Below are 22063 nucleotides of genomic sequence, written 5' to 3'. Positions count from 1 at the left end.
CATGGATTCGTCAGATTCATCAGTTGAGGGCGAAGTACGTTGTCTTTTGTTTGTTGATCGTTGGTTTGTGTCGGTTGTCGTCTTTCTTCTTGGTCTTTGTGGGGGCTGTGTAATGATTTTCTCACATCGTATATGTAGTTTGTGTTGGTGGATTTTACAGCGCTCGTGCACATAGATTTTTCGTCAGAACCGGCATTCGCATTAGCAGAGCGCAGGACACATTCAAATGAGTTGAAGAAACGCAACTCGAATTCTGCGATGCCCTATCTTGTTGCCGGCCTCTATCTTTCGTCTGGAATCTCGAGCGTGTTTTTGAATGAGCCCCGAGGTAGCTTTTCCTGTGGGTGCCTTGGGCATGTGTCCGCGTACTCTTTGAGGTCTGTTTGCCTTTCGGCTTTTGTCGCGAATTCAGTTCCGAGTTACGCATAGTAACTTCACGATTGCTCGGTTTTTTATTATCGATGTCTAATTGTCTGACCTGATCAACAATGGGCCAGACAATTAGACATCGTAGAGCCCATCCAGACTATTTTTCGATCTCCTTTTCTTGGGGATTTTCTTAGCGAGATTTAAAGATAATGATTCCGCAGTCCGGGGTACAGTTGGGCCGATATCAGGATGTTGTTTGATTCGGGTAAATTATTGTGTTGTTTTACTGTGCCTCAAGTGAAGCTGTTTTGTTTCTGCTCAAATTCAGCGTCGCTCGTGTTTCCATCCTCCAAGCGGTCCTCGGCAATGAGCTCGTCCCATAGAACTGTTTCTTTATCTAAATATTCATTTAAAATTGGTTCATAGGTCAGGTTTTTGGATTTGGTTCTGTAGTTATATTGCTAAGTGGAGTATTAGCTTTAAGCCAAAATGAGCTCAAAATTGTGAAAAGTTGATTGTCGTAAGTCGACATATTCATAGTTTGCAGATCATGGAATTAATTGAATTCTTTAAATTAAAATTTCGCGCCGCGGTTTTAATACATTCTAAACGGCTTTTAATTGTTAGAATTAGCCTCTCAACTAAGCCAATTGACCATTGGTCGTGAATTGGAACTTCAATGATTGGAGATATTTACAAAATGATTTGCTGAACGATTTGACACTTAGCTTGATCTAGTCTTTTTGTGCGTGGTATGCTATGCAATAATAAATAACCTTGAAGAGATTTCATGTCATTTTGTGCGTTCGCTCTATCGAATACTTCGGTCGATGGTAAGCTTGATAAACGGTCTATACATGCAAGAAAATATTCTTCTTGGTATTTCTCGTTGTAAATAGGACCTCCCAAAATCTATCTGAATTTCTTCATTAGGAACCTAACATAACTTTAATGGTGCCCATTTTTTGCAAGGAAAAATAAACTTCAAACTTTTACCCATTTCCACACAGGGGTTGCGCTTTAGACAGCAAATCTTGTTGCATTTATTGTCACAATGCGTTTTAGCCATGTCGCCCATGCCCGAGCTTCCTGGATGCTCGGGTGTATGGCTTCTATCTAGGCGTCTTTTCTGGAGTTTGGTTTTGCGATCTTGTCGTCTACACAGATAGAGCCATTCCTCGCATGAAGATCTTTCCATTGAGACTGGGAGAGATTGGTCGACGTCTATCCTCGTTGTCAGTGTTGATTCAATTGCGCATTTCCTTCAATATGGCATCTTTTGAGGTCAAACTGGCCATCAGGGTGCAAGAAAACATCTTAGAGAAAGCAATGTTGAAGGTGTCTGTGTAGAGGTCATCTGTAGAATTCGGTGTGTTGGTTACATTTGTTGTATCGATGCCAGGTGTGGAGGTTGTTGTAGAGGTTTGTGTGGGCGTTTGAAGGTCCAGCCTCGTCTGACATCATTAGAACTGTTTGAAAGGATTTGGCAATCTTTTGAAAGTTAGAATTAATTGGAGGCAATTGATATGGAGAGCGATTAGAGGCAAAAAGCGAGTTTGGAACTTTTGTTGTGTTGGTAAGGGTTGTAGAATTAGTGGGATTGGAGTTTGATTGGCTAATTGTGTTGTTATTATTGCTGTTTGCGAAATATACCTGCTTTTGCGCTCCGAATTCACTACATATTATGTAGCTGGTATTCAAACTATTTGCGTTCGAATTAAATGCCTCTTTTTGCTCTTAAAGGTAGTAAATAAAGTGTTTGTTGGACCAAACAATACCTAAAAGCTCGTGTTCGTTAAAACTATATCTTTATTCAACTGTGTTGAGGAAACGCGGGGTGATTGCGACAGTTTGCCAGCCATCACGAGTACGTTGTTCTAAAGCGGATCCAAGATCTTTTCTTGACGGGTCACATTTTATACTTGTCTCTAAATTTGGATTATGGTGTTTATTTTCGGTGGATTCGGCTATTTTTGCTTTAATTTGGTTGAAATGCTTTTCATGTTTGTCGGTCTAGACGAAGTTTGTGTTTTTCTTTAATAATGGTCGTAAGCTGTGGAACAGTTGGGACAAATTTGGTATAAATTCACCAAGATGATGATCGGAAACCATAAATTATCTTAAGTTTTTTAAATTTGTCGGTGAATTGAGTTGTTAAATTGCGGCTGTTTTGTTTGCAGATGGTGTTTTACCGATTGGGTGATGCGGTGGCCGAGCCATTCAATTTCGGTTTTTGCGAAACGACATTTTGCTAATTTGATTCCTAGATTCTCTTCGTCCGATTTTCTAAGACAGTTTCTTACAATGTGTAAGTGATCTTCGATTTTTCCCCTGCCTACAATTAAAATATCGTCCAGAAATTAAAAGGTATTAGTGATTCCTTATAAAGTGCAGTCAATAGCCTTTTGAAATTCCGCTGGAATGATTGTTAAGACAGAAGATCCAGTTTTTAACCATTATGTGCCAGTCATATCACAGCTTACTAAATAAAAGTTACAATGGCGGGCCGTATCAGCGTGGCCATTTAGTTGGCAATACGCGTATTGTTATTCAAGCTCAGTGAAATAAGATGTCTCTTGCGACGCGTTCGACAGTGTTTGTGAAATGGTTTGAAAATTAAGAGTCATTATTAGGCATTTGGTACTTGTTTTTGTGGATTGATTTAATTATAATCTTCGAATCCAGATCTTTTTTAATTGATTAATCTTTTTTGACTGTGATAACTATATGTGAAAAGATATATTGATCTGAACAATTTGACAGTTTTTCAATGTGCCCTTCATTTAATAACTTATCGAGTTGAATTTTAACTTTTGGTTGTAAATGAATTGGTACTTTCGTCCTTTTTGGTGTGTAACTTGATAATTTTTGTAGAATTTTTAATTAACTGTATGATGCTTTGATTTGCCAACTCTAGTTTTTAGTTCCGGGAATTCTTTGGCTATTGACTTTTTATAGTAGATGGAGGGTCGATATTTAGATATATCTCGACTTTAGAGCAAGGTGTTCGAATGATTGTTATACCTAATTGATCGAATAAATCGCGTCCCCGAATAGGTTTAAATCCATCTGCTACTACAGTAATTGCACGTGGATTTTGCCAATCTTGAAATTTTATTGGTGTTTTCAGTGTTCCCAGAGTTTCCACTGTGTCGTTTGAAAAAAAGGCTATAGTTGTAATGGTTTTTCTCCGACTATTTTTATTGGATACAATTCTACATTATGTGTTTCGCAAGTGGCAAACTAATTATGGTACATCCGCTCCCGAAATCAAGTAGCAAATTACATTCTGTATTGCCTATTGTAATATTCTAGTTCTGCGGTGCAATTTTGATCGTTTTGTTCTAGCATTGCCACATAATTGTTATCAGAAGAATCATATTGAGAGTCGTACTGTTCATTATAGTTAATGATATTTACGTTTTGGTCTCCTGAGTTTCTGTATTTTTCGTGATTTTCTATATTATCCATCCGATTACCTTGTTGTGTGTTTTTGTTTCAATTTTGTTCTTTCCGATATACCTTAGCGAAGTGATTGAAAAGACCAAAGAGGTTACATTTCCTACCCATCGCGGTGCAAACTTGATGGTGTCTGAGTGTCCAATTCTGTCAGCAATTTCTGGAGAGACCATTGGTTTTTCGGTTGAAAGGATTTCTGCGTCTTTGCTGGGTACGTGTATTCGCTCCACAAAATCGAGTAAATTTTTGAACTGCATTTACGCCGCTTGTAATGATAGACGAAAATTGTTGTTGATTTTGATGGCCCATTTCCATATTGACCGCCATAATGAGAGCTCTCTCTGGTTCGACTGTATCACGTAATAGTTCGCGTTGTATCTCATCATCTAACCTATTTGTATCGTATTAAGTCCTCTTCTCGGTTGTCAAAATTGCAATTTTCGGCTAACTCACTTCAGAGTGCTATAGAGTTGTTCAACTGTCTCGCCTTTTTTCTGTTTTCTAGAAAAGAAAACATCGCGATCAAATGTTTTGTTGTGGGGTCGGATGAAATCTATTTCTAGCATTTCCCACAATTTGAGCGTTGTGAGGTCGTAGGTGTTGTATTGCGGAACTTTTTTGTTCTTCGGACTTCTGTGCCTATACTAAGGTAGAGACAAGAGACACATTTGTGGTCACACGACGTCCACGGTCGTTTCCCACAACGAATTTTTGCTCCGTAATTTTTTTGACATTTGAGGACCCACTGCAGTTTGAGTTGATCATTATTGCGTAATTGTCTCTCTCTTTCCACTTGTTCTGTTGCGTCGTCGATGGATGCCTCGTATTTGAGTTCAGGAGGAAGTTAAACTTGGGTAGGTTTTGGCTCAAGAAGTGTATCTAATGTTATGTTTTTGCGTGCCAATATTGCAATTTTAACTTTTATTCGCAATTCTTCCCATCTCATAGTAGACCTGTAGCTGCCCGTTCCCAATAAGGCTCGATGGACAAGAGAGTTTTTCGGGATGCTCAGGCTACTGACTGCGCCATGTCGTACAGAAATTTTTTCTGTGTTCAATTATTGTTTTGCTTGGCGAAATTCAATTCTGTATTGTACTGGAAATTGAGCAATTTCGCGGTGCAAAATCGCGTTTACTTTTGTTTTTTTGCAATTTTGTTATTTTGAGACAAATTTTATGAAGAATTCGCTCCGCGGTTACAAGCGTCACATTTAGACTTAGCGATTTGCTTAGCGAATGAATAGAAATTAAAAGTGTTTAGAATTAGGCTGACTTTCAAAACGAAAGTGAGTTAGAAAGAAATTCAACTGAACATTAAATTAAATTGACGAAGAATGAAGATTGAAATTAAAACAGAAATTGATCCCCAATTTGATCATACTCTAAAGTTGTGAACAAGAACAGAATTAGGAAAATGTGGTAAAGAAAAAGAAGTTTTCTGCGTGTGCAGACTATGAATCATATCAAGAAATTCAAAGAAGTTGGACAATTAATAATGATCTTCAAAACATGAACTAAATTAAAGATTCAGTTTTACAGGGCAAATTGAACCAAAATAAAATTGAAATGAAATTTTAATAAATAGCCTGACAAAAAGAAAACATGTAATGTACAATGTATCACAAGTTTCTTAGATTCAAAATTTATGCGAAGGGAAATTGTTGTTGCAATGCAATCGACCTATGATTTACGACATTTAATTGCTTGCATTGGAGTTTAGGCTCTAATCAAATCATTTATTTGGCCAGTTTGCATGTGTTGTGTGTTTTTAACAAGTTCTTGTGCTTCCTGTGTTTCATTTTGTAGAGGTAGTTCTTTTTTGTTGAGCCGACACGAGAATTACATATTATGTTACATGTTGTACTAATAGCGGAAGACTTTGGTTGCAATTTTTATGAATTGTCTCAAGAATATTTATCGAAATGAATTTTGTTTAATCAGGCAATTTTTCGGACAAAAATTCTGGAAAATCGTTTTTTTGTCACTTTTACCGTACAGGCCAATTACCTTTTTGTTTCGCAGATGATTGTTTTTAGTGAACGCGTTTCTATTTCATGCAAGCGACCCGGGCCGAGGATTTTGCCCAAAAATAAGGGGGAAAAGAATGTAAAAAGTGTAAAAATTAAAAAAATTACACCCCTATTTCTTCGCTTAATTAACGGTGGAAGAGTTTAATTACAAGAGTTCAATTTTAAAAATTGTAAGTGGAAGGAGATAATGAGGATTGATCCCCCAATCTTCCCTCTCTCGAACACTTTAACTTCACCTTGTGCGTACACCCTTGCGCCATCTGATACTATCATTATACGTTTCTATTTCGGCTCCTATTTCGGTTTCTATCTTAATTGTGTAAGAGTGTAATTTTTTTATCAGTGACTACCCTAAATTAATCTTTGCAAGGAGTGTAAAAACAGTGGAGAAAAAACTGTGAATTCAGTGTAATTTTTTAAATTTACACTCTCACATTCCTTCCCCCGATAAATAGGAGTGGAATACGCATTACACCCTAATCCCCGCTAATTAGGGGTGGATTAAGGGTGAAACCTCGGCCCAGGGAATCATTTTGACTATTACAGTTATATACAAGTCTGATAAGATATCAGCAAGGTGTTATATTGGAGGGGCACTCTGGTTGATATTTGTTCTTTGAAAAGTTAGCTGCGATCAAATTGATAGTTTTACTTTTCATTTCCCTACATCGAATCTAAAACATTTCTATATTGCAGTAGTACTTCTGCTTAGATTTGAGGTCATGCATGACGTATTTTCCTTTTTATTTAAAGAAGGAATAGTCTAAAGTCTATTTCCTTTCGTGTTCAAAACTAAAGGGTCGAACGAAATTTTCAACAACATTTTCATTGTTTCTTTATCATGATATGAGGCTCGGTCGTGCAATTGGCATTAATGTGCTATAATTTCAAGATTTTTGTTGAATAAATAATTATTGGGGATATTAACGATTTTTTGTCCATGGCTTAGAAAGTAGATTTAATCATTTTTATAGAGAGTGGCACGCTTATTTCGCGTATATGACGTTTTGCTGTGGCTGAATCAAGATATTTTCTAGAGAAAGCTCGAGGAAAAATATTTCATGTATACTGACCCTACTAACTTATAAAATTATGTTAATTGTAAACGTTTTGTGTCCAGTTGTCTTTCGAATAGAAGTATGGTAGACACCTCTGTTTGGATGGAGCTCTGTTATTTGCAGTTATTGTTACAAGTTTAAGCCGAATGAGTGAAACGTTATTTCATTTCTATATTTCACTCCAAGAATTTTTGTTGTATTTATTGAGAGGAACTCGGCATTCTAAATAAAAAAGATTTTCAAGTACGGTGAGAATAGTCATTGTGTTTTGCAGATTTGATCGTTTGGGGTAACCCAAAACGTACTACAAGTTTTTTGTTGTCAGTTCATACTCATCATTAAAAGAATTACGTTGCTCTGTGAATTTAAATTTGACTTAAACGGCCTCCGTTTGATTCAAAGAACTATCCCAGTGTTCGACTGATCTACCAAAAGTTGATAAAACTGACACTTTTTATAATCTGTTCATGAAAAAAAACCCTGGACAGATCCGCTCAGATAGTGATAAATTTTCGTTTTTCTATCCGGTTTTTGTTGTTACACTATGGTACCAAAAAGCTACGTACAGCATGATTTCTGCTTTTAAAGCATGATTCGTGCTTCAAAAGCACGATTTGCGACAAGGCGTGAAAAAAAGTGTGAAATTTAGAAGTTTTAAGAGATATTTCATTCTCACTTTCTCCGCTTAAAAAGAAAAGATGGTTAACCCGCTTTGTTCTTATACCGTTTGCCAAGTTGTTACGCTAAGAGATGTCGGATTTTCATGGTCTAAAATACAAAAGCAACTCAAATTAAAATCAAAATCCAGTGCACAGTATGCATACAACCGTTACCTGAAAAACAACAGTTTCGAGGCCCAAAAATCGAGCGGAAGACCCCCCCAAATTGTCAAACAAATCAGAAAAAAAGTTAGTTGCCGATGTTTTGAAAGATTCCAAAACCCCACTAGAGCGAATGCGTGTGGCTCATAACGCTTTCTCTTGCTACGATACAATTTCCAGGGGTAGAGATAGACGAATTCTCAAAAAATGTGGCGTTTTTTCAAGAAATGCTGCAAAAAAAGTCAGTTTGAAGAATAAAAGCAAGTGTTTTCGTTCAAAATGGTGTATCAATATGCTCAAGAAGCCGTTCTCTTTCTGGCAGAATGTGGTTTTTACTGTTGAAAAAAGGGTGCGCATCTCCAGCGACGGAATTGTTAGAAATCGAAGAAATGGAACGAGATTGCTTGAAAAAAACACAAAATATTTGAGTTCGGACAAACGATCAATTTTTTTGGGTGCAATACAATCAGATGGACGGAAATTGCTTATTAAGTGTCCAAACAAGCTAAACGCTGTCGGTTATTTGGAAATTTGAAAATTTACGAAGAAAAAATGCATTTCCTGGACATTATTTTTCAGCAAGATAATGCTCCTGTGCAAAAATTGAAGATTATCAGCAATTTCTTCCAAGAAAACGAGTGGGAGGTACTGGAATGGCCAGCATACAGTCCATATCTGAATCCTATTGAAAATTTATGGGTGGTTTTGAAGCAGCGATTACGAAAACAGACAGTTTTTTGGGAAAATTTAGAAGAAAAAGTGTATGAAATTTGGAATGAAATTGACGCAGACGTCGTGAGAAACCTGTATAAAAACTATACAAAAAGTCTCCTAGACGTTAAAAAAGCTAAAGGTGTAATGACGCGTTATTAGAGAACTAATTTAAACTCAAAATGTTATATTATTTGTTGTTTCTATTGCTTTTTCAAAAATCTTTGGATGTACGTAGCTTTTTGGTACCATAGTGTATTATTGTTTATTATTTTTCCTTTGTCGTTGGTGTTGTGTTGGTAGACAGATTGGTCACCCCAACTTCGTGGCTACTAATGTATCTCGTTGGTTCCTACTGGGCATTGCTAGGTCCTTTTTATTGTGGGTGGCACTGATAGGTCGCGCCGGCTCGTGGCAGAGGCTGCTGGGTTTTGCTGCCTCCTGGCGAGCAGTGTTGGGTAGTGCTGGCTGCTGGCTGGCACTCCTGGGTCACGCTGGGTTTTGGTGGGAAGTGCTGGCTCATTCTGGCTGGTAGTGGGCACTACTGGCTCTTGCTGTCTCGCTGCAGGCACCTCTGGGCCTTGCTTTCTCGTGGCGGAGACTGCTGGGTCCTATTTGCTGGTTGCAGTCGCTGCTGGATCGCGGTAGATAGTAGGGGTAACTGATGGGTAGTGCTGGCTCGTGACGGACACTTCTGGGTCATGCTGGCTGCTGGTGTACACTGATGCATCGTGCTGGTTTGCAGCGGACATTGCTGGACCGTGCTGGCTCGTGTTGGGCAAGCTGGTTCAAGCAGGCTAGTGAAGTGTCTACACGGTTTAGCTAACTTGTGGCGTGCACTGCTGGGTCACGCTAAATTTTGGCGTTCACTGCTTTCTCGTGCTGGCTGGTGGCGAATGCTACGGCTCTTTCTGACTCTTGGAGGGACTGCTGGGTTGTTGTGGCTTGTGGCTGGCACTGCGGTGTCGTGCTTGCTCGTGGTGGGCACTGCTGAGTAGTGCTTGATCTTGGCGGGAGATGGTGGCTCTTCCTGGCTTGCGGCAGGCACTGATGACTCTCGCTGACTAGTAGCTGAAACTGCTAGGTTGCGCTAAATTCGTTTTGTGCAGTGCGTGGTCCTGCTGGCTGCTGGTGGGCGCTGCTGAGACTTGCTGGCTCGTGGTGAGGCTTCTGGGTCATACTTGCCGTTGATGGGTACTGCTGGATCCCGCTGGGTTTTAGCGGACACTGATAGCCCGTTGTAGCTCTTGGAAAAACTACTGTCATGCTGCATCGTGGTCCGAACTGCTAATTCGTGCTAGCTTTTAGCGGGCAATGCTGGATCGTGCTGGTTGGTGGCCGGCACTACAGAATCGGGCGAGGTTGGTGGGTCGTGCTGACTCATGGTGGACACGGCTACGTCTTGTTGGCTCGTGGGGTTTCCTTCTAGGTTGTTAAGGATGGTGGTGGGCACTGCTGTGTCCTGCTGCCCCTGTTGGGCACTGCTGGGTTGTGCTCGCTCGCAACGACACTGCTGGATCGTGATGGTTCCTTGCGGGAATTTCTGGGTTATGCCTCTTCGTAGCGGTCACTGCTACGGCTTGCAGGCTCGTGATGGGCCTTGCTTGGTCGTGCTGGATCGTGGCGACACTATTGGGCCGTGATGGCTCCTGACTGGCACTGCTGGGTCTGACTGCCTAGTGGTCGCCACTGTTGCGTTCTGCTGGCTCGTGGCGGGTACTGTTTGGTCATGCCAGCTGGTGTTGGTCTTCAAAGAAATATCACGTTTTATTGACAGATATCTAGATTTTGCATTTTTTGAAAGATAGGTATTCGAAAAGGGAAGACTTTCAGAGGTAAAATTGAGGAAAAGTTGAAGTTGCTTATGCGAGCGGACTTTTTCTAGAGCAGAAATTGAAAGTTATTGTCACCTTCCGCCTAAATTTGGAAGGATCAGTACAGCGTGGGTTTAAGATTGAATATCGGCTATTGTATAAGGTGTGGTCGAAACTTCAAACAAACACCAGGACCGGAGAAGTAATATCCATTTTCATAAACTGATTAGATGTGTTATCTCGTCTTTTTCTGGAATTTAGTCACTCTTTGCATGTACGCCAAATTTGTTGCGTGTGATTTTTAGTCTTTTTTCTCTTTGTTTTTCACACTAGCATCTGCTAGAATACCAATCTCTTGCCCTTTTGGAGTGCTGCTTTACGATTGCGCGAGTCGAGGTCCAAGACTTATTTCCAGACAACAGGTTGTCTGCGGTTGGGGGTAAATCCCGAACTTCTCATAAATTCTCCGGGAGAAATTTTGTTGCCTGGAAGTTGTCTGGTCATAAGTCTGGGAGTACTGAATAGATGTCTGGAATGTCTGATCTTGAGTCTGGAGAATGTCTGGATATGAGTATATGAGGTCTGGCCGTAGGTCTGGATGTTATCTGAGAGAAGTCTGAAAAGTCTGGTCATGAATCTGGGAGTTCTAACCATGAGACAAGAAAATTTGACACGGGTCAATTGGAGCCAAAGTCCGTTTGGTCTAACCATTGCTCATTTTTCCATATGGTTGGTCTGGTCCTATGCGTGCGACCCAAAACGGTCGGGCCAAGCCCTGCCTTGAATTGCCGACCTCATCCAGAGTTGTCTGGGTTGTCTGATAAATGGTCTGGGATGACTGCACATAGGAATCCAGATTGTCAGGTTCTCCTGGAAGCTGCTTGGGTTGTCTGGTCATAAATCAGTGACTTCGGCCAGGGTGGATTTACAATTGGTTTCTAGTTATAGCAGACGAATTTTTGTTTGAATGACAAAAATGAAGACTTTTTGTTCTTCGTTTTTGTCTTTTATCGTTCGTTCTCTGGTTTCTCAAAAACCTTGATTTTATTAGATTTCATTTTTTTGGTTTCCTCGTGCATTTTTGCACCTTTATTTTTGTGTTCTGAATCATTTTTAAAAAAATATATCAACGTTTACGACAATTTTGCGGTCATTGCTTAGCACTAAGGAATCAAGAATTATCGGGGCCAGGCAAGCATACTAAAATCATTTCGAATAATTCGCTGCTACAAGAAAATAATTTTAAAAATTTTTCACACAGTTGATTTTGTAAAATTTTAAATTTCGCAAAAAAAAACAATCCAATAGCATCTTTTTGGACGCAATTTGTTTTTTATTGAGCCATAGACTAGTGTATTATAAATAAAATTCAAACAGAATTGGTCTCCCATTTAGTTATTTTGTGCCAAAATCATGCAACAGTTTGTTATTTCAAAAGCGCATCATAATACCAAAAAAAATGAAATAGTATCAAAGTGGCAAAAACGTACTTCAAAACGTCTCTGAAAAATGCCCAATCCAATCACTATTAAAGGCTGTCATACTTTACTGAAGTTACTCCAAGAAGAAAATTGGAAGAAATTTGTTGAGTTATTCATAAATAAAAACGAAATGAAAATTTTTTTGTGTAAATTTCGGAAGTTTGTCGAAATGACAAATATTTGTGTAAATTGAAGTAAAGATCAGAAATTTCAAAAAAAAGTTTTCCCAGTGTTCGTGTTTAATTATGATATTTGATATGGTCATTTTTCAAAAACTGATTTATTGTTGCGTAGGTTCAAAAAAGAGAACAAATTGAAGTTTTTGACATTTGCATTGATAAATTTTCTTTTCTTCATTTGTCCTCTCACACATCATAGAAAGTTTTCTTCTTCAATTGAATGTGTTGTTCTCACTGCATTACAAATTGCTTTCATCATTTGTGAGCTAAACACTTGTTACAAATGAAATCCCTATAGTAGGTGTGATATATGAGTGACATTTATCAAAACATTTGATTTGGGTCATCTTTATTATTGAAATATTTAAAATAGATTGCCGTTTAGTGTGGATATTCACGAGCTGAACAATGCAACAAATAAAACTTTAGGACTTTTTGAGAATTCGGAAATACTATTGACCAATTCAGCTAACGCTAAGAGAGACGCTGATAGTTAGGCAATTAGACTAAAAAGGTTTAATTTCACGTGTTTTTTAGGGCTCAAATATTTCAAAATTCAAAAATTACGGTTTACTAAGGACAAATTGTTTAGCAAGTCGTTCTGTCTTTATCCAGCTATGGTTTTAGAGCTAACTCAGCTCACTCATAAAAGATCATGTGTTAATTTATCAGTGACTTTTTTGGTGTATTATGTTGATGAGAAAAGAGTAGTAGATAAAACAGGGAAACCAGCCACCAGCAAAATTTGTTCCTTTTCTCCTAACGCTAATCGCGCACGTCGAATGGAACAAATTTTACTGCTTGCTGGTTTCCCTGTTTTATCTACTACTGTATATTCACTCTATATTCACTTCTTATACAATTAAAAACTATCCTTTCTTGTCTCACTTAGTGCAAACCACTAGTACAGAGTTAAGCTGGTAACTAACCATTATCAGACGGATAGTTCGGGTTCTATCCCCACCGACTCCGGTGGACGTATCCCAGTACTAGTATAAAACTAACAAGCACGTAAAACCAACTTGGGAAAATGAACTTGAAAAAAAAAAGAAAACTTGAACAAAAAAATGAAAATATTAAAATAATTAAAATTTTCATATATTCCCCTAATCAATATTTAACCAATCTAAAACTAAAACTTCCTGTCTCACTTGGCGTAGTGGTTAAATCATCGAGTCTAGTTAAGTTGCTTTAGCAAACGGAAGGTTTGGGGTTCCTTCCTCACTGACTCCAGTGAACGTCCCCCGATAGGCGATGCCGCCTTTCAGGATTCTGATGAAAAAAAAACTATGAAACTAAGTGAGATAAAAAAAAACAAAAAAACCAAATTCACAGTTCTTAAAAAGGATGATCCCTGCTGTGAGACTGTATATGGGACACACTGTGATGGGTATACAGTCAAAAAAACTGAGATCGGTGGAAACACAGTGATAAGTGTTTTTTTTCAATGTCTTCTTGAATATTCTCTCTATATTCTCTCTATATTGGATCAATAATTAATCAGAAATTAATTTAAATTAAAAATAAGATAAAAAAATTAAAAAATTAAAGCAAAATTTACATTTCACTCTTTAAGAGCGATTCACTCTTATTCGGAGTGATCCCCCAGTAGAAAATATCGCTCTTTTTCACTCTTAAGGAGTGATTCCCTCTTTTTATAAATTTTTATAAATTTTTATATTTTTTATACTTTTATTTCAAATTATCTATACTTTTCAATAAATTTATATTTTCTTTTACTTTTTCTATATTTATTCCATTATTAATAAGAAATAATACAAAATCATAATATTTACATGAGCAATCTTCTTCATTTTGTCTAATGGCTAAAGGACTTTCAGTTCTAGAACTTTATTTTTCAGTTAGATTTCTACTAAATCCTTTAGTTAATTCTACACCTGGATGCTGTTTCTTTACATGAGCCCGTATCCCATCATATCTCACAATAGAAGCACAATATGGACAATTAACTTTAGCTGAAGTACAACTTCTACATGTATACTTACTCTCATCAAAATCAGTTAGTGGTTTTATATAATTACATTTATTACAATTTCTGATCTGCGGGGCAGTTGGGGTACCAAGGACTTCGTCCCTTTCACTGATTAATACTTCTGAGTTATAGTTAGGGTTAGGATTAGGGTTAGGGTTAGGATTAGGGTTAGGGTTAAGGTTAGGGACTGAGTTATAGTTAGGGTTAGGGTCTGAGTTAGAACTGGTGTTATAACTAGAATCAGAACCAGAACCAGAACTAGAGCTAGAACCAGAATCAGAACTAGAGTTAGAGCTAGAGCTAGAACTTGAGCTAGAACCAGAACCAGAACTAGAGCTAGATTCATTTTTTAAAGAACAACCCCATGGAGAAAAATCATTAGCACAAATAGCATTTATTGTTATATTACCACATATACATTTATCAATTTTATCTTTATGACATGATTCGTAATGATATTTTAAACAAGCAATGTTTCCACATTTATAGTTACACTCTAAACATTTTATAACCATTTATAAATGGTCAAATCTGCGAATTTGCAAACGAGTTTCACTCGTGGTTAACCAAACAACTCCGTTGAACAGTTTGGTAAACCACGAACAAAGTTCGTTCACTGATTTCAATTATACTCAACATATATATTTAGCCAATATCTCAATTACATCTTTAGTATTATCTTTAGATTTGATACACTCTGCTAAATATTTATTTCCTAACGTATTGAGTATATTAGTTTTACATCTCTTATCTAAAATTGCTTCAAGGTTTAATTGCATTTTACTTTTAACATAATTTATAATTTCATTTCTAAATTCTTCATTATTTACATATAGACTGTTTAAATTCTCTCGTCCCTCTTTATTTAAAATTCCAGTATATTTATGTGTATAACTGCTTCGCTGATCTGTGTAACAGCTTCGCTGATGGGTCTTCGACCATGTTTCTCCATCTGTATATTCCCTTTCATGTTCCTGATCTTGATCTTGATCTTGATTTCCAAATCCATAGTTCAATAATGTACTTGTTCTATTCAACATAGTACTCGCTGCAGTTGCCACATGTCCGGCATTTCTTACTGTTATATCAGGACTCATGAAATTATATATCATTAAACCTGAAATTACAATACCTAAAATAGTTGAAAATAATCTAAGACCATTTGCTTTAACCACTTCCTGAGTTAAAACATCATTCTGTATTTTAATATCTTTTAATGTAAGAAGTTTATTAAAATAAAACTGATAATTACCATGACTAATAGTATTTCTATCTGTTGCATTTATCATGAGTTGTTTCATATATGCTATAAGTTTATTTATATCTTCTCTTCCTAACTCATCTTTTAAACTGAGAGCTTTTAAATCAAGGAAACCAACTCTTGAATCATATATCATTGTTCTATTACTATTAATAATAATAAAAGTATTTTCTTTCTTATTATATTTAATTATACCATAACGAAGTTCATCTGACATTCCGTCTGTACGATTATAATGGTTACTATTTAACTCATTAATTATTTTACTAAAGTCATGTTCACATTTATATATCTCATTAAAGTTTTTAAATAGATCGGATCCATTATAAGTTGTTAAATAAATAGTATCACAACTCATTCTTGCTGTATTATTTATTTGAGCTGGTTTATGACACATTACAATCATTTGAATATTATAATGTCTACCTTCAGTAAAATAATAGTCTATATCCTTATTTAACTTATCACCCATATCATCAAGTACTATTACACAATTTCGAAATGTTTGCATATTGTTTTTTGTGATCATATTCATATCACATTTATTAAATCCAGTATAAAACTTATTAGTCTCGGGATTTATCCAGTCTCTGTCATCTTTACACACTATAACTATATTTTGATCTTGATTTTGATTTTGTTTTTGATCTTGATTTTGATCTTGATTTTGATTTTGATCTTGATCTTCATCTTGATTTTGACCTTGATTTTGATTTTGATCCTGATCGCTGTAACCACTTCGCGGATCTTGATTTTGGACTGAGTATAATTTTAAGTATTGTCTATCAAAATATGTTTTAACCGTACCAGTTCCACCATAGACAATAGTGTGTAATGGTGACTTTTCATATTCAAATCTAACTAGACTCCTATTCATAAATCCACCAAAGCTTTCTTCTAGTTTTGCATATTTACTCGGTATTGAATCATATACTATAAAACAAAAAATAATTAAGAAAATAAAAATTATAACCACGCTACCTGTCTCCATTTTTATAAATGAAAACATAGATAAATATAGACATAATTAGACTTATGGGTCTTCGACCATCCGTGTAACGGTTCCACCGATGCTTCGCAATAATTAGAGTTATAATTAAACATTAATAATATTTATAAGAAAATGCTTATCCTAACTTTTGAGGAATTCAATAATAAATTTAATATTGATAATAGTGCTATGAGTGATATCAGAATAAAAGATATAGGTAAAGATATAAGTCTAACACCAATTGAAATTGTAATGAGAGATCAGACTCCAAATAACGTAAGTGAACCCAACTCCAACATTATTGTAAATTTACATCCAACTGAAGGTACACATTGGGTTTTAGTTATAAGAAGAGAAGGTGGTCCAATGTATTACTTTGATAGTTTTGGTGTTGAGACCCCACCATTATTTTTAGAAGAGTATGTCAATCTAGGCTCTAATGAAAGAATACACCAATATGATGAATCTTATTGTGGGGCTTATTGTTTATACATGATCTATCTTATTGACAGAGGATTTAGAATTAACAATGCTGTGAATATTCTAGTTAATCAATGTAAATATCCAGGAATGTATAATGAGTGTTTTTGTTTGGGTTGTAATGATAAATTTAATGATAATGATAAAGTTAATGATAATGATAATCAGGGAACGGACTCCGTCCGTGGCATGCCAACCTGCTTCACAGATGATAAAGTTAATGATAACGATAAAATTAATGATAACGATAAAGTTAATGTTAATGATAATGTTAAGTTTAATGATAATGATAATGATAATGATAATGATAATGATAATGATAATGTTAATGCTAATGATAATGATAATGATAATGATAATGTCAATGTTTATGATAATGATAATGATGAGACTATCTATCAGAGAAGTAGTTATAATCAAGGGGGTAGTTATAATCCGCGAAGTAGTCCTAATCTGCAAAGCAGGTTCCCTGATCAGCGAAGCGGTTCAACAGAGTTGTTTTCCAAATTCACCGTTCAGGTGGATATATCACGCCCGAGAAATAATAATCCTATTGCCATTAATATAAATAATGATCTACAATCATGGTTAAATGATGATGATATAATTACTGAAGCTGAATTTCCAGATAACTTTAGATGTATAATATCTGGTCCTAGTGAATGTGGTAAGACATTCTTATTAAAAAAACTATTTCTAGCTAGTATATATTTTGATAAGCTATACATCATTGGTCCTACTGGAGATCAATATCAGGGAACCTGCTTCGCAGATGAAGGTGTTGATAATGGTAAAGCAAATGTAGAATTTATTAAAGATATAAAAGATTTACCATCTCCTGATAAACTACCCAAAGATTTAAAGAAACTAATGATATTCGATGATGTTAGAGCCAAAGAACCAATTATTAATGAATACTTTTGTAGGGGTAGACATAATAATTGTAATATGATATATCTTAATCAAAACCTGTTCTCTCTGGATAGGCAGAGTGTTAGAGAGAACTGTAATCTATTTATTTTATTTGAACAGAGAGGTAAAGCCCTCATATCTATATATCAAGATTTCTTTAATAATGTGGAACTTAGTTATAATGATTTTGCTAATATATGTAATAAAGTATGGAAAGAGCCTTATAATTACATTGTCATTGATATAACTAAAAATAAAAATATTAATGGTAAACTAAGAATTAATTGGGATCGGAGAGTTTTGTAGTTTAGTTTAAGTATCAGGAACCTGCTTCGCAGATATGTCTAAGTCTAAATCTATGACTATGTCTAAGCCTAAGTCTAAGTAAAGTCTAAGTCTAAGTCTGTAACTAAATCAAACAGACCTTCGGTCTGCTAACTATATTAGATGTAAAGTAAAACTTAATACATCACCATTAAAGTCTATAGGTCTTCCATGCTCATCTTTAATATGAAACTCAATATATTCTATTCTATCTTTAGTTACATTTTGATACAAGATATTAGTTGGTATAATATTTATCAAATAACCTGGTGGTTCAGTTAGATTAAAACTATATAATATGTCTGTATCCTTACCATTATTTTAACACCAGATATCACATTACAATGAATGTTAATATTACTAAAACCCATAATATCAACAATTTTCCGAGATGTATATTTACCTTTATTATAAACTATTTTTCTAAATCCTAGTAATGGGGCTATTGAATTTTCTATGTCAAAGTTAATTGCACCTTGTTTTACTTCCATTAAACTTTTCATTGTATTCTTATCAATTTCTATTATAACATTACCATTAGTTTCTTCTTTTATTAATTCTGCTATTTCATATAATTCATATGCACCTGGTGTAATACCTAAAGACGGGTATTTGACCATGTTTCACCTTGGGTATCATATATGAGTTGATTGTTCATTCTATTCACATTAAACACTGAGTTATAGACTGATAATCTAATTAAACCTAATTTTGTTTCATTAAGTATAGGTTCACTAAAGTTAAACTTTTCTGTTGGCTTTATCATTCTAAAGTTAAGTGTGTGTTCTTCCTTAGTTTTAGTTAAAGCTTCATGTATCTTTTGTAGTTCCCATAAGATCAACGAAGTTGCACCTCCGGTGATTAAGTTATCAGTCATTTTTTATCTAATAAAAATGGATTTTAATTTGGATGCAACTTATGGTTATAATAATGATATACACAAAAGTAAGATTATAAAGTATAAACCAAATAGTCTGGCAACAATGAATACAATCAATACTAACATTAATATTATACTCAATAGAGAAGAGAATCATTTAAATATACACGATTCATATCTAGAGATAGAGTTTGTTGTATCAGATGATGCTGGGGGTGTATTTGCTAATAATGCTAATATTAGATTAGTTAAATATGGTATAATGGCATTGTTTAGTTCAGTTAAACTTGAAACTAAAGGTGGTAGGACCATTGAATATATAGATCATTGTCATCCTAATCTATTGATGTATAAGTTATTAACTAGTACTGATGATGAATATGAGTGTGGTTTCGTTAGAAATCAAGGTAATAGAGATAGTCAACTTAAAGGTGATCATGCTGCTGCCGAACGAGGTCATATGTATATGATGGTTAAGATGAGTGATCTATTTGGTTTTGTGAATGATTTAAAAAAGATTATATATGGTTTAGGATTTAAACTAATATTAAAAAGAAATAATAATGATAGAGCTCTATATAGAATTAATGCTGGTGCTGATGCAGTAGCTAATGATGGTAATATAGAAATTAGAGATATATCATGGTGTGTGCCTAGTATTGATCCTAGTAATGACAATAGAATTATTGTACAGAAAGGATTAAATAAAAAGAATAATATAGACTTCGGTTACTATGAAAGAAAAACATTTTATAAGAACGTACCTAATGCTACTAATTTCTTGTTTGATCTAGGTATGGAAAGTGGTATGGAAAGACCACAATATATAATAGTTGGTTTTGAAAATAATAATGTTAATGAACAAACTCATGATGCAAGTGCATTTCATATAATGAATGTTACTGAATGTTATTGTAAGATTGGTAGTGAGTTTTATCCTGAAGATAGAATGAATATTAATTATGGTACCAATAATTATAATGAGGCTTTTAAAGAGATTGTTAGCTTTAATAAAGATTATAATGGGCTACCATATAATATAAAACCGTATATAAATCATAGAACATTCAAAAGTAGTTATAGAATATATGTATTTGATACTAGATATCAAAGTGATCATATAGGTCCACAACCAATACAACTTAATTTTAAATTTAGTGCTGCAGTTGCCGATGTTATATGTCATGCATTAGTATTAACTAGAAAGGTTATTAGTGTTAGTAGTGATGGTAATAAGATGGTTGACATAGTCTCGTAGGGACTAATAGCCAGAGGCTTATCATATCATAGATATAATTATAATTAAAGTCCTTATCATTATTTCCTACTAGTCTTCACAAAACCGTTAGCATAAATAGTATCTAGTTTCTTTTTATTCTCTAGAGACAAACCTCTAGCTTCAAGTTTAGTCTTCGAGCTTCGCTCGCGGGCAGAGCCCGTAGGCTTAGACTCAGTCTTAGGCTTTGTCTTAGGCTTAGACTTAGACTTATTCATAACAACAAAAGGATTATACTTTTTAACTTCCATTATTTTTTATATATAGAAATGAGTCTTTTAAATAAGTTCAAAACCAATTCATATTGTGTTGGTGGCAGACATTATAGTGGCACCAATAACATAAGAGGAGCTATTACACCAAAAGGTACTAAAATGTTAAGAGGATCCTGCACTAAATGTGGAAGGAATAAATCAATGACAGTATCTGATGCAACAATAGAAGCAGAGGGATTGAAAGATTTCTTTAAAAGTGTTGGTAGAGCTACAGTTAACTTTGGAAAGAAAGTTGCTAATAATCCAATAAGAGCATTAGAGATTGCAAGTAAAATAGGAATTGCAGCGGCATCTAGAAACCCTAGAGCTGCTTTATCAGCCACACCTGATTTAAATAAATTTGCAACTACTGGTGAAGGTATAAAGGTAGTACAAAAAGGAAGAGGTTTATACTTAGGTACAAAGAAAAGATAATTATTTGATTATGATTATATTTATGTTTATGTTTATGATTACGATTATCGGTAAATATTTATACTAATATTATTATTACTAAAGACATTGTTATTACTAAACACTAATAACTTTAGTTTAAAAAAACACTTAATTTATTTTTCTTGTTCTTCTTATAATCCTCATATACCTTGACTAATTCATTATATTCATCATTATCTATTTTATTATCATTCATTGATTTAGCATATAGTTTATTAAATTTATCACTAAACTGTTTAGCTAGAAAATGCATTTGTGAATACTTTATAATTTTATTTCTTATTTTAGTATTAATTGTTTTTGATAATGAACCACAAACAGTTGCTGTAGCAAAAGCTGTGGGTATAGAATAAGGTAATCCTATACCTGTTAATGCAACTGATGTTGTTGTTGCTGTTGTTGCAATTGATGATAATAGTATTTCTGTTATCACAGCTACGTTAATATAATTTTTATATCTACTTAACTTCTTATTATAATTATTAGTTTCAGTTTCATAATAATTTCTAATATCTTTTATAATGTTAATATTATTGTTAAATTTATTATAAGCTTGAATCTTTTCATTTATCTGCTGTTCATTGACAGCAGCAGCTTCGCGCATCAACCGTTCCGATACTGATGATAAATCTGGATACAGTAAGCTCTCACTCGGTGCTGTTGGATCAGTGAAACTACTTCGTAGATTGGTCATTTTCATTAGTGAAAAAACTTTCTATTTCTTTCGTTATATCTTCTTGTTTAAATCCATAATGCATCTCAAGTCTGTCTTTCTCTTTATTATCAAGTAACTTACTTCGTAAAAGTATAGAAATTATATATATTACTATAACACCTCTAAGAGATTTATTGTATTCTTTCATTTCCCTTAGACCATTAGTAAACATATCATCTAAATGTATGTTGGTAACATTCTGATTAAACTTATTATTATCAATCTCTTGTTTTAATTGATTATATTTAGAGATAGTATCAGCAGCAACTTTATTACAAAAGTTAACAACATTTGTGACTTCATTTGCTGATTTAATGAATTCTTTAATTAGATTTTCATTAACTTGTGTTTCATTTAGTTGTAATGTTTTAGTTGTAACTTTATCAAAATCACCTTTTCTTAGTTCAGTTATGTTTCTACTTAAAATTTCTATTTTATTAGAAGAGGATAATAAGTTATTGTCACAATCCTCTTTATTAACCACATCCTTTTCATCTAACGGAGGATGTACATTTGTAATTTTATAGGTATCCTTCATGTCAATATTATCATTATCTTCTAGGAATAACCCACGAGCCTTACTTAGTGTTAGGTTGTTTG

Source organism: Convolutriloba macropyga, chromosome 9, assembly GCF_964194025.1.
Source record: "Convolutriloba macropyga chromosome 9, txConMacr16.3, whole genome shotgun sequence".
NCBI lineage: Eukaryota > Metazoa > Xenacoelomorpha > Acoela > Convolutidae > Convolutriloba > Convolutriloba macropyga.
This window is presented reverse-complemented; position numbering follows the sequence as displayed.